This window comes from Carassius carassius, chromosome 15 (assembly GCF_963082965.1).
Source record: "Carassius carassius chromosome 15, fCarCar2.1, whole genome shotgun sequence".
NCBI lineage: Eukaryota > Metazoa > Chordata > Actinopteri > Cypriniformes > Cyprinidae > Carassius > Carassius carassius.
The window spans coordinates 11,470,903-11,480,974 of NC_081769.1; the positions used below are offsets into that span (position 1 = coordinate 11,470,903).

General features: G+C 41.0%; 1 long non-coding RNA gene and 1 pseudogene across 1 annotated transcript; both read left to right on the forward strand.

The window, feature by feature from the left end:
* Positions 1–1,007: 1,007 nt before the first annotated feature.
* Positions 1,008–1,945, forward strand: LOC132159013 (mRNA export factor-like; annotated as a pseudogene).
* Positions 1,946–3,535: 1,590 nt separating this feature from the next.
* On the forward strand, positions 3,536–4,900 carry LOC132157685 (uncharacterized). Its single transcript, XR_009437592.1, has 2 exons — positions 3,536–3,928; positions 4,329–4,900. It is a non-coding gene; the product is annotated as an uncharacterized LOC132157685 (long non-coding RNA).
* Positions 4,901–10,072: the final 5,172 nt, after the last annotated feature.

Here is a 10,072-nt window from a genome sequence, read left to right on the forward strand (position 1 = left end):
TGCCTTATACATCTCTTATGATCAGCGGGACCCCTGTGGAGAGGGTGAGCAGCTTCAAGTACCTTGGTGTAAACATCTCAGAGAACCTGACTGGACTTCACACATCCAAACTCAGGTTAATAAAGCCAGGCAAAGACTGTACCGTTTGCGACAGCTAAGGAAATTCTGTGTTTCACCAGCAATCCTGAAAACTTTCTATTCAGGGGCCATATTTACTGACTCAGTGAATCTCAGTGTGGTATGGGAACAGCTCCAGTCAGGACTGCAAAGCCCTGCAGAGAGTTATGCGCTTTGCTGAGAGCATCTCAGGGTTTGCTCTCCACTCTCTGCAGGACATCTACCTCAAACGCTGCAAAAGCAGAGCTGTTAAAATCATTAAGGACTCTAACCACCTTTGTAAATGTCTTTTCATTTTACTGCCATCTGGTAAGTGCTTCCATAGCCTGATGACATAAACTGAAAGACTTAGGAGGAGCTTCTTCCCCCAGGCCATCAGGTTCCTAAACTCAAACTCAGTCTCTTAACTTCTACATGACTTCACTTAATTATCAGTAAGATACTTAATATACTTATATTTTCACTGGCACACAGCATTTTCTATAATTGTTTATTTTTATTTATCTACTTTTTTTACTACCTCTATTGCTGCTATATAAATACCCTGTACAACCTGTTTGCACATTCTTGTCATGTACATTCCTGCTCATAATATATGTCTACAGTATAATGTCCCGCATTTGTTATTATAAGCATTTTTTTATCATACTTTTTCCATACCATGTTTATATATACATTTTCTTGTGTTTGTATTCTTTAATAATTGCACTGTCCATGGAGCAGACCGTCGTTTCAGAAGCGGGAAACAGATTTATGGAAATAATCTAATATTTCTGCAGCAGTTACTCACCCATACTCACTCTTAACAGATTGACATAACTCACTTAATTTTACTCTCAACTCACCATACTCATACTCTTACTCTTACTCTTAACAGTTACTCCTAACAGATTGAAATGAATTTATTAGGGACAAATATGGGCTTTGGGTCTGGGGGAACAGTTGTATTTGGCAGCGCCACCACAAACAGTTCTAAACCAATGAAGGATGATGAAGTAACATTGCCAACCGATGACAGCATAAGCTGCTTGCCATTCAGTCCTTCTACAATGCCTGGAAACTTTCTAATCGGAGGTTCGTGGGCCAATGACGTGTGGTGCTGGGAGGTTAAAGATAATGGTCAGACTGTCCCTTAAGCACAGCTAAAGGTCTTTAAAGCCTCCAGGGACAAAACTGCCAAGATTTGGGATCTGAACAGCAATCAGACCATTCGATAGCTCAACATGAAGGCCCCATCAGGACTGGTTTAAAGCAGCAAACTACAGCTGTGTTATGACTGGCAGCTGGGACAAAACACTGAAGTTTTAGGATACAAGTTTTTTAAATCCCATGTATCTGCAGATGCCAGAGAGGTGTTACTGTGCAGATGTGGTATATCCTATGGCTGCTGTAGCCACTTCAGAATGTGGTTTCATTGTTGACCAGTTGGAAAATCAGCCTTCATAGTTTTGATGAATAGAGTCACCTCTGAAGCATGGGCACCACTGTGTGGCTATCTTTAAGGACAAGCAGAGTAAACCTATTGGTTTTGCACTGGGCAGCATCAAGGGACAAGTTGCCATTCATTACATAAACCCACCTAACCCAGCCAAGGTCAATTTCACCTTTACGTGCCACAGGTCCAAAGGAACCAATACTGCCATTCCATAAGATATTTATGAATGTGAATGCTGTCTCATTTCACCCTGTCCATGGCACTCAGGATGATATCTATAGTGGCCTCCTCCAGCACCAGGAATTAAATCCATTCCGCATGGAAGTTTCCAATGCAAAGAGTGACTTCCGGGGTGTGATGGCATACCAACCCCTTCTCAACAGTTTTCCCTGAATATTGGAGATTTGGTAGACGGTGGAATTACGGTGCCAAGGGAGTTTGACTTGAGTGAGACGAGACTGATGGAGGAGATGAAATCTCCTGAAGCTCCTGAATCCACCAAGACCTAGACTAGAAAAGTAAGGTAAAAGTAATTGTCCTCTAAAACCATTGGGAATCACAGATGAGAAAAAGTAATTTGCCGGTATACACGACTTCTCGCATGATGAATGAGTTGATGAATAAATAATTTCTTTATGTACAAACTGATTAAAGCTATTGCCTTTATTTATCATCATACACAAGACAACTTTAAGCAAATAGTGTATAAATAGAATCTAATTGAATTATAATCATATGTTATACAATAAAAATAAAACTTTCTTCCAATAAAAAGAAAAAACTACTAAGGATTGTTTTCCGTCAAAGCATCAAAAGTACCTGATGGAGTTTGAACTTCACATCAAACTGCATCTGTTTCCACACAAATGCTGACACAGATGTGCATGTTTGACTAGAATTGCCCTGAACCCATGCATCTCCAGATGCAGAGCTGCATGGAAAGTTACAAAAAATGCCATGCACACCACCACACATAGACAGCGATAACGTCATATTTGCTGCGTGCACCCAAGTGAACTTGCGGACACATCAAGTATAAATCAGCCATGTGCATTAATGGCACTGTGCTTTGGCATTTTTAAGAACTGGGACAGTCTTGCGCACTCAAGTGGCCAAAACCACAGGTGTGGGTATTTGTACAAGGCAACTGTTCCCCTAGTGCTCGTGTTATTGATATTTTTGTGCAGATATCCACAATCCTGAAGGGCAAAGAGATCATCTGTACGGTTGTGCTGGGTTAACAACACCAAGAAGTAAGAAGTAGAATTACTTGCGCTGTCCAATCTATAATAAACTATTCCCGAATAGTGAGGTCAAAATATACATTTAATGCAGGATCTAGAAATAATCTGATCGTGATTAAAATTGAAAATTGCAAAATCAATGAACAAAAACAATTTTTAAAGTTTGGGCTCCTTAAAATTAGACCACTTGCACCCAAATAAGTTATTGCAAATGAAATGATCATGACATGTAATGCTTGACTGAAACTGGCTAAAATCAAATGATTATATTGGTCTAAATGAGTCCTCCACCAAGCTACCATTATAAGAATGAGCTCCGTCAGACTGGTCATGGCGGCGGTGTTGCAACAATATATATCTGTAGTGATATTCAGAATGTTACTCAGAAAACAGGTGTAGTAAATTAGTTCAAAAGGGAAGTGTATATAAATAATTACAATTAATTTTGATTAATTACAATTATTTATATTAGCTGCCAGTAGTAAATGTAGCAGAATTAAATTTGCCATCAACTAATCTGTTCATTCAGCGAACATTCAGTGTAAGTTCACAGAAGGTTTACAGAAGTTTTCTAGCTCACATCCTCATCTTTTTAGAATCTAACAGAACAGCAGACTGAAGGCAAGTGTAACCCAGGTCATTAACTCAGGTCACTAATATTAATAATTATTATTCTTTTATTTATATCACTATAAAATGTATAGTAAGAAAATAAGGACATGAAGTAAAATTGATTTATTTCATTACAAATAATCCAAAACATAGAAGTTGAACTAAATCCTTATTGGTGAGGTGAAAGGTTAGCTCTGCCCTTGTTGGAAAGTTTCCAAAAAAGATCGCGTACAAGCAGAGGTGAGAGAGAGTGAGAGAGATTGCGAACGACACGAGAGATACCGAACTACACGACAGTGATAGTAGATTAAATGATTTGAGAATAGCTGTTTAATAATCCAGCTATAGATCATTCAAAAGTGAAAAGTAGATTTATGTTTAAGCTTTGAGAAGTTCGTTGTGAACTTGAATGCGACGAGAAGATAACACTAACGTGATAGGATCAATCTTGCGATCTTTTTCCTTGAAACTATTTTTCTTTTTTTTCTTTTGTTCTCTGATTTATATTTCTTCTTGGTGAGTACAAATTTCTTTATAAGAAATGTATTTTGGAAATGTGGATACTGTTTTTGTAATCTCAATGTGTAAAATACATTTGAAAAATGAAAAGTGATGTAAAAAATTAGTTTGAAAATGCTTTAAGTGTTTCTGATATAATATGTGAGTGCATATAGTTATGTTTAAATGTTTGAAAGACATACTTTTTGTTGAGATTATATTTTTCTCTATTGTAAAGTGTGTGCCATGCGGTGCTAGCTTTGCTAGCTCTGCATATAGACTCTAGTGTGTTGATTAAGCACATGGTGACTAGCATGTATTTGTTTCTTGTATCCAAATAATTGAAACAGACATTTTAGTAATTTGAAACTGTTTATTTAAATGAGTTTAACTGATGATTGTTTTGGCTTTGTTTTTGCAAGGCCGGGTTTTTTTGTGTTTCTTGTTTTATTTCTCTCTTTTGTGAGCTTCTGAATTGCTGCTGTGATCTTGAATTCTGTCCTGGCTGTGGATCCTTATCCCTGGTTTGGACTGGCGAGCCATCCCATATTCTCGTACCTGGAAACAGAGCAAAAGAGTTGTGAGAGTTGCAAGAAAGAGTTTTCTGATTGGTAGGACAGACTGCACACATTACAGGTTTTCTTTCTTTTTCCAAGTTTTTCCTGGATTTCCCTCAGGATAAAGTTTCTTTTTTCTTTTTTTCTTCATGGACTGTACTCATTAATACATTTTTGATGAACATTCCTATATTTTTTTTGGAATTTGAAATTTAGATATTGAACTTGAAATTGAGACACTGAGGTCAAATTTCAGAAACTGACGTTTGGAATTGTTGACTGTTTCTGTGTTTATCGTTTATTTCAAATACTGTGTGTTACTGTTATCCATTTGTTTTTATTTTGTTTTATTTCATTCTGCCAATTTCGAAAAATACAACATATGCAAGACAACAAACAAAGAGAAAAGAAATACACTTACCTTTTAATTAGCTACATTCCAGTATTCCGAGTGGTTTATTTATTTTATTAATTTTTACTATCATCTTTGCTAATAATTACTTCTGTGAGTCGATCCAAAAATCTTCTGTTTCTGGTCCATGGTTTTGATTTTGTAGGATCTAGTATCGAGCCGTGTGCTACATAAAACATGGCGAGCCAGCCAGGAGCAATATTGCAGCAAAGTGTAAAAGTTAAAACTTGATAATTACATATAGACAATAAAGAGTTTAAGAGAAAAGTAAGAAATTTTTTTTTTTTAAGCCCACTTGCTCAAGTAGAATAACAGTTAAACAGACAGAAATGGAAGTAGTGAAACGTGAAGACATTAACGTCCGGAGAGCAGTCATTGTAAGTGGCTTAACCCTTTCTGACTCAGATTTAGAAATAGAAGACTCCCTGCTAAAATATGGGTCCATCAAATGCAACGTAATCATTGACGATACCAAGTCAGAGTATCACCACAGTGTTCTTGTGGAATTCTCACACGAGTCTGCGATGCACTATTTAGAAGCCTCGATGCCCTTAACTATCAGAAGCACACTAGATGCTAATGTTGTGTTCCAGGTACGCAGCCTGAGTAGTGTGTACACTTCTGAAACGGGTGGAAACATCACTGAAGAGTACCTGGAAGAATTGAAGGCCATCGCCAGAGGCAGTGGAAGAGCTGTGCAGGAAGTGCTCCAGTGCGAGCTGCAGAAGATATCTGCGTTGATGTTTCCAGAAAGTGAACAGCCTGCAGATGACAGTATGGTGCGAGTGAGTACCCCCACAAATTTGAATCTGGAATGTCAACTATCTGTTAATGCGCAACATGGACAGGCAGAAACAGCTGCAATACCCTCACCAGAGATCTTTCCATTATTGAGTGTTCCAACCCAAGAACCTGAAAACCCAGCCAAGGGGAGCACCCTGGCACAGTCCTCTCATAACATATGGAGTTCTGACGCCAGTGTTGCAGAGACCATGTCCTTGAACCTACCTGTTAGTGCGTTGGGTCCACCAGGAATCCAACGAGTAGTGATGGAGCATGTGGTAAAGACCAGTGAATCCTTGTCCTCTTCGCATGCTACTTTCCGACGGAAATCCTTTTCAGGAAGAATCACTTGCCCAAGCCATGAACCAGACTTTGACACCTGGAGTGCAAGTGTGGATTTCCTACTGAATGACAAGTCTCTCTCTGATCTACACAAGACTGGGAAGATTCTCGACAGCCTACTGCCTCCAGCCTCGGATGTCGTCAACCACATCGGTCCATATGCCCTGCCACTAGAGTGTTTGGAACTGTTGGAGTCAGTATATGGCTCAGTGGAAGATGGAGATGAATTGTTTGCGAAGTTCATTGGCACCTTGCAAAATCAAGGGGAAAAATCCTCCACTTACCTTCACCGTCTTCATGTAATGCTGAGTGTTGCAATTAGACGTGGTGGTGTTGCTGAAGCTGAACGGAACCGTTGCCTTCTCAAGCAATTTTGCAGAGGTTGCTGGGACAACAGCCTAATCACTGAGTTGCAGCTGGAAGGAAAGAGAGTCACATCCCCTTCATTCGCTGAGCTGGTAGTTCTCATTCGTACTGCAGAGGACAAACAGACTTTAAAAGAAGAAAGGATGAGGAAGCATCTCGGAATAACCAGACATTCTACTGTTCCAATTAAATTACGAACAGCGATCCATCAACAGGTTGTGTGCTGCAGTGATGTATCTGAAGATTCCACTGACGAGGTGTCAGGCCAGTCAAGTGAAAAGCCGAAGTCAGCAAAGTCCAAAAGCAAAGCTGAAAAGTCTGAAGTCGAAACCCTGAAGAAGGAGGTTGCAAAACTCCAAGCCCAGATCTCTGCGATGAAACCAGAGCCAGTTCGTAAAGTAAAGATCAGTCCTACTGTTGAGGAATTCTCTGAATTGAGGCAGCAGATAGCTGAACTTCAAGCTCATCTTGTCCCAAGAGCGCAGAGGGAATATCGAGAGTCTCCAGTTTTGAGCACTTTTCCTGAAAAGTACCGACCCAAGCTGGATAGAAATTCAAGACCCACCTGGCAATCACACAGCAGACCCCGCCCTGGCTATTGCTTTCATTGTGGAGAGGATGGACATCTTGCAGTTAACTGTGAAAATGAACCAAACCATCGCAAGGTTGAAGAGAAGCGCCGTGAGTTAAGAGAGCGACAGGCCAGATGAGATCTGCAGAACATCTCCAACACTAAGCATTTAAACTGAAATCCGTCTCAGTTGCGGGGCGGACAGAGACGGGAAGAAGAGAACAATGCCCTAAGAAGAATGAACATCTGTTGCACCAGCATGCTCATGAATCTCCACATTGTGAATTACCTACCGGATTAGTAGGGACCAGGTGCACCACCAGGATTCGAATTGAAGGGAGGGAAGTGAACTGCCTTCTGGATACCAGGTCGCAGGTGACAACCATTCCCAAGTCTTACTATGATAAATACCTGTGCAGGCACCCTATGAAATCCTTGGAGCATCTTCTTGAAGTAGAGGGAGCCAACGGACAAACCGTACAGTATTTGGGTTATGTCGAGCTCAACTTAAAGTTTCCCGAAAGTTTCCTGGGGGTGGAAGCCGAGGTCCCGACACTAGCTCTGATAGTCCCAGACCTGACAAACTTACCACAGATTCTAATTGGTACCAACTCGCTTGATGTGTTATATGCTGATTGCACTCAAAGGGGCACAGGTGCTATCAACTCACTTTGTTATGGCTATCAGGCTGTGATAAATGTGCTAAAGAAGAGGAAATTGCATGCTTTCAGTGGAACTGTGGGATGTGTGAAGTTGAAAGGGAATCAACAAGAAGTTGTACCGGCAGGGTGCACTGTAGTTCAGAATGGAATAATTCATGTGAAAGGCCCTCTATGAAAAATGGGTGTCAGTGGAGCCACCTACAACGTCTTCCTTACCTGGTGGTCTTTTGGTGGCAAGCTGTCTGCACAGTCTACCTTCAAGGCAACGCTTTGCTCAGTTACCAGTAGTAGTGAGGAATGACACTCAAACTGATCTAGTAATTACCTCAAAGGCTGTGATAGCTAAAATCCATGCAGTCCAGCGAGTGATGGAAAAAGATTCTTCTAAAGTGGATACTGGAAGTGAGAAGACAGAGCCACATCTGTCAAAGATTCCAATTGACTTTGGAGAGTCTCCATTAACGCCAGAGTGGAAAGCGAGAATAACATCACTGTTGAATTCGATGCCTAATGTCTTTGCATTACACGATCTGGACTACGGACACACTGACCAAGTGAAGCATCGGATAAAGCTTAGTGATGAGACACCATTCAAGCACAGATCCAGACCAATTCACCCCAAAGATGTGGATGCAGTCAGGCGGCATCTCCAAGAGCTTCTTGAAGCTGGAGTTATCAGAGTCAGAGTCTCCATTCTCATCTCCTATAGTTGTGGTGCGAAAGAAGAACAATTCTGTGCGATTGTGCATTGATTTCAGGAAATTAAACTCTCAGACAATCAAGGATGCATATGCCCTTCCTAACCTGGAAGAAGCTTTCTCAGTCTTGACTGGATCGAGATGGTTTTCAGTGCTCGACCTAAAGTCGGGCTATTATCAAATTGAAATGGAAGAGTCTGATAAACAGAAGACCGCTTTCATATGCCCATTAGGTTTCTGGGAATTTAATAGGATGCCACAAGGAATAACAAACGCACCTAGCACGTTTCAATGGTTGATGGAATGTTGTATGGGAGATCTCAATCGGAAGGAAATGCTTATGTTCATTGATGATCTGATAGTCTTCTCAAGAACTCTGGAAGAACATGAAGCTCGTCTGAAGGAAGTGCTCAAGAGGTTGTGTGAGTTCAAGCTAAAGCTTTCACCTGAAAAGTGCAAGTTCTGCCAAACCTCTGTCAAGTACTTAGGCCACATAGTTTCGCAGAGTGGAGTTGAAACTGATCCAGCAAAAGTGGAAGCCCTCTATGAAAAAAAACCTGGCCAAGGCTGAAAACGCTTAAGAAACTCAGAGCTTTTCTCGGATTCTCTGGTTATTATCGAAGGTTTGTGCAAGATTATTCGAAAATAGTGAAGCCTCTTAATGATCTCACTGCTGGGTATCCTCCATTACAGAAAGTTCGCAAGAAAAAGACAGACGAAGCAAAACAGTATTTCAGTCCAAAGGAGCAGTTTGGTGACAGATGGACGCCACAGTGTCAAAGGGCATTTGATACTGTCATTGCGAAACTCACTTCTGCTCCAGTATTAGGATTTGCTAATCCCAAACTCCCATATGTGTTGCACACAGATGCCAGTACCACCGGGCTTGGTGCAGCATTATACCAAGAGCAAGACGGACAGATGAGAGTCTTTGCCTTTGCAAGCCGAGGACTTACCAGGAGTGAAGCAAAGTACCCCGCCCACAAGTTGGAATTTCTGGCGTTGAAATGGGCCATGACCACCAAATTCTGCGATTATTTGTACGGGACTGATTTCACTGTGATAACTGACAGTAATCCGTTGACCTACATCCTGTCCTCCGCAAAACTAGACGCCACCAGCTATAGGTGGCTGTCAAGTTTGTCAACATTCACTTTCAAGATACAATACCAAGCTGGGAATAGAAATCAAGATGCGGATGGACTATCTAGAAGGCCACAAGAGGAAGTTCCAGATGACCTGGAGACACAAAAAGAGATGGAGGGAATTAGACAGTTCACTCACCATCACCTGACAGAAGACTCTTCAATGGTTGTTTCTGCAGAAGCCGTTGAAGCTATCTGTGAACGTCACCATCTTGGTAAGTTATGTGGTAACCCTGGTTCTTCACATCTTCCAGTGACCTTAGTGGAATCCCTTGCTATTGATGTAGAAGCTTTACCACAAGCTTTCCAACAAGAGGATACTTATCAGTTCACGGAGATTCCCCAGTTGTCTGAGGAGGATCTGCGGGAAAGGCAGAGAATGGATCCAGAAATTGGATTAGTTATCCGACAGCTGGAGTTAAATGAAAAGCCCTGTTTAAAGACTATTCCACCTCAATTAATTCTATGGTTCAAAGAATGGAATCGGCTGGAGTTGAGAAATGGTGTGTTATTCAGGAGAAGCCAAAAGGAAGGAAACTTGTAGAGTTAGAATCATGCCAAAACCTCACACACACACACAAAACTTGTTTTACTCACACCCAACGATTCACAAACAAACTCAGTGTGGTT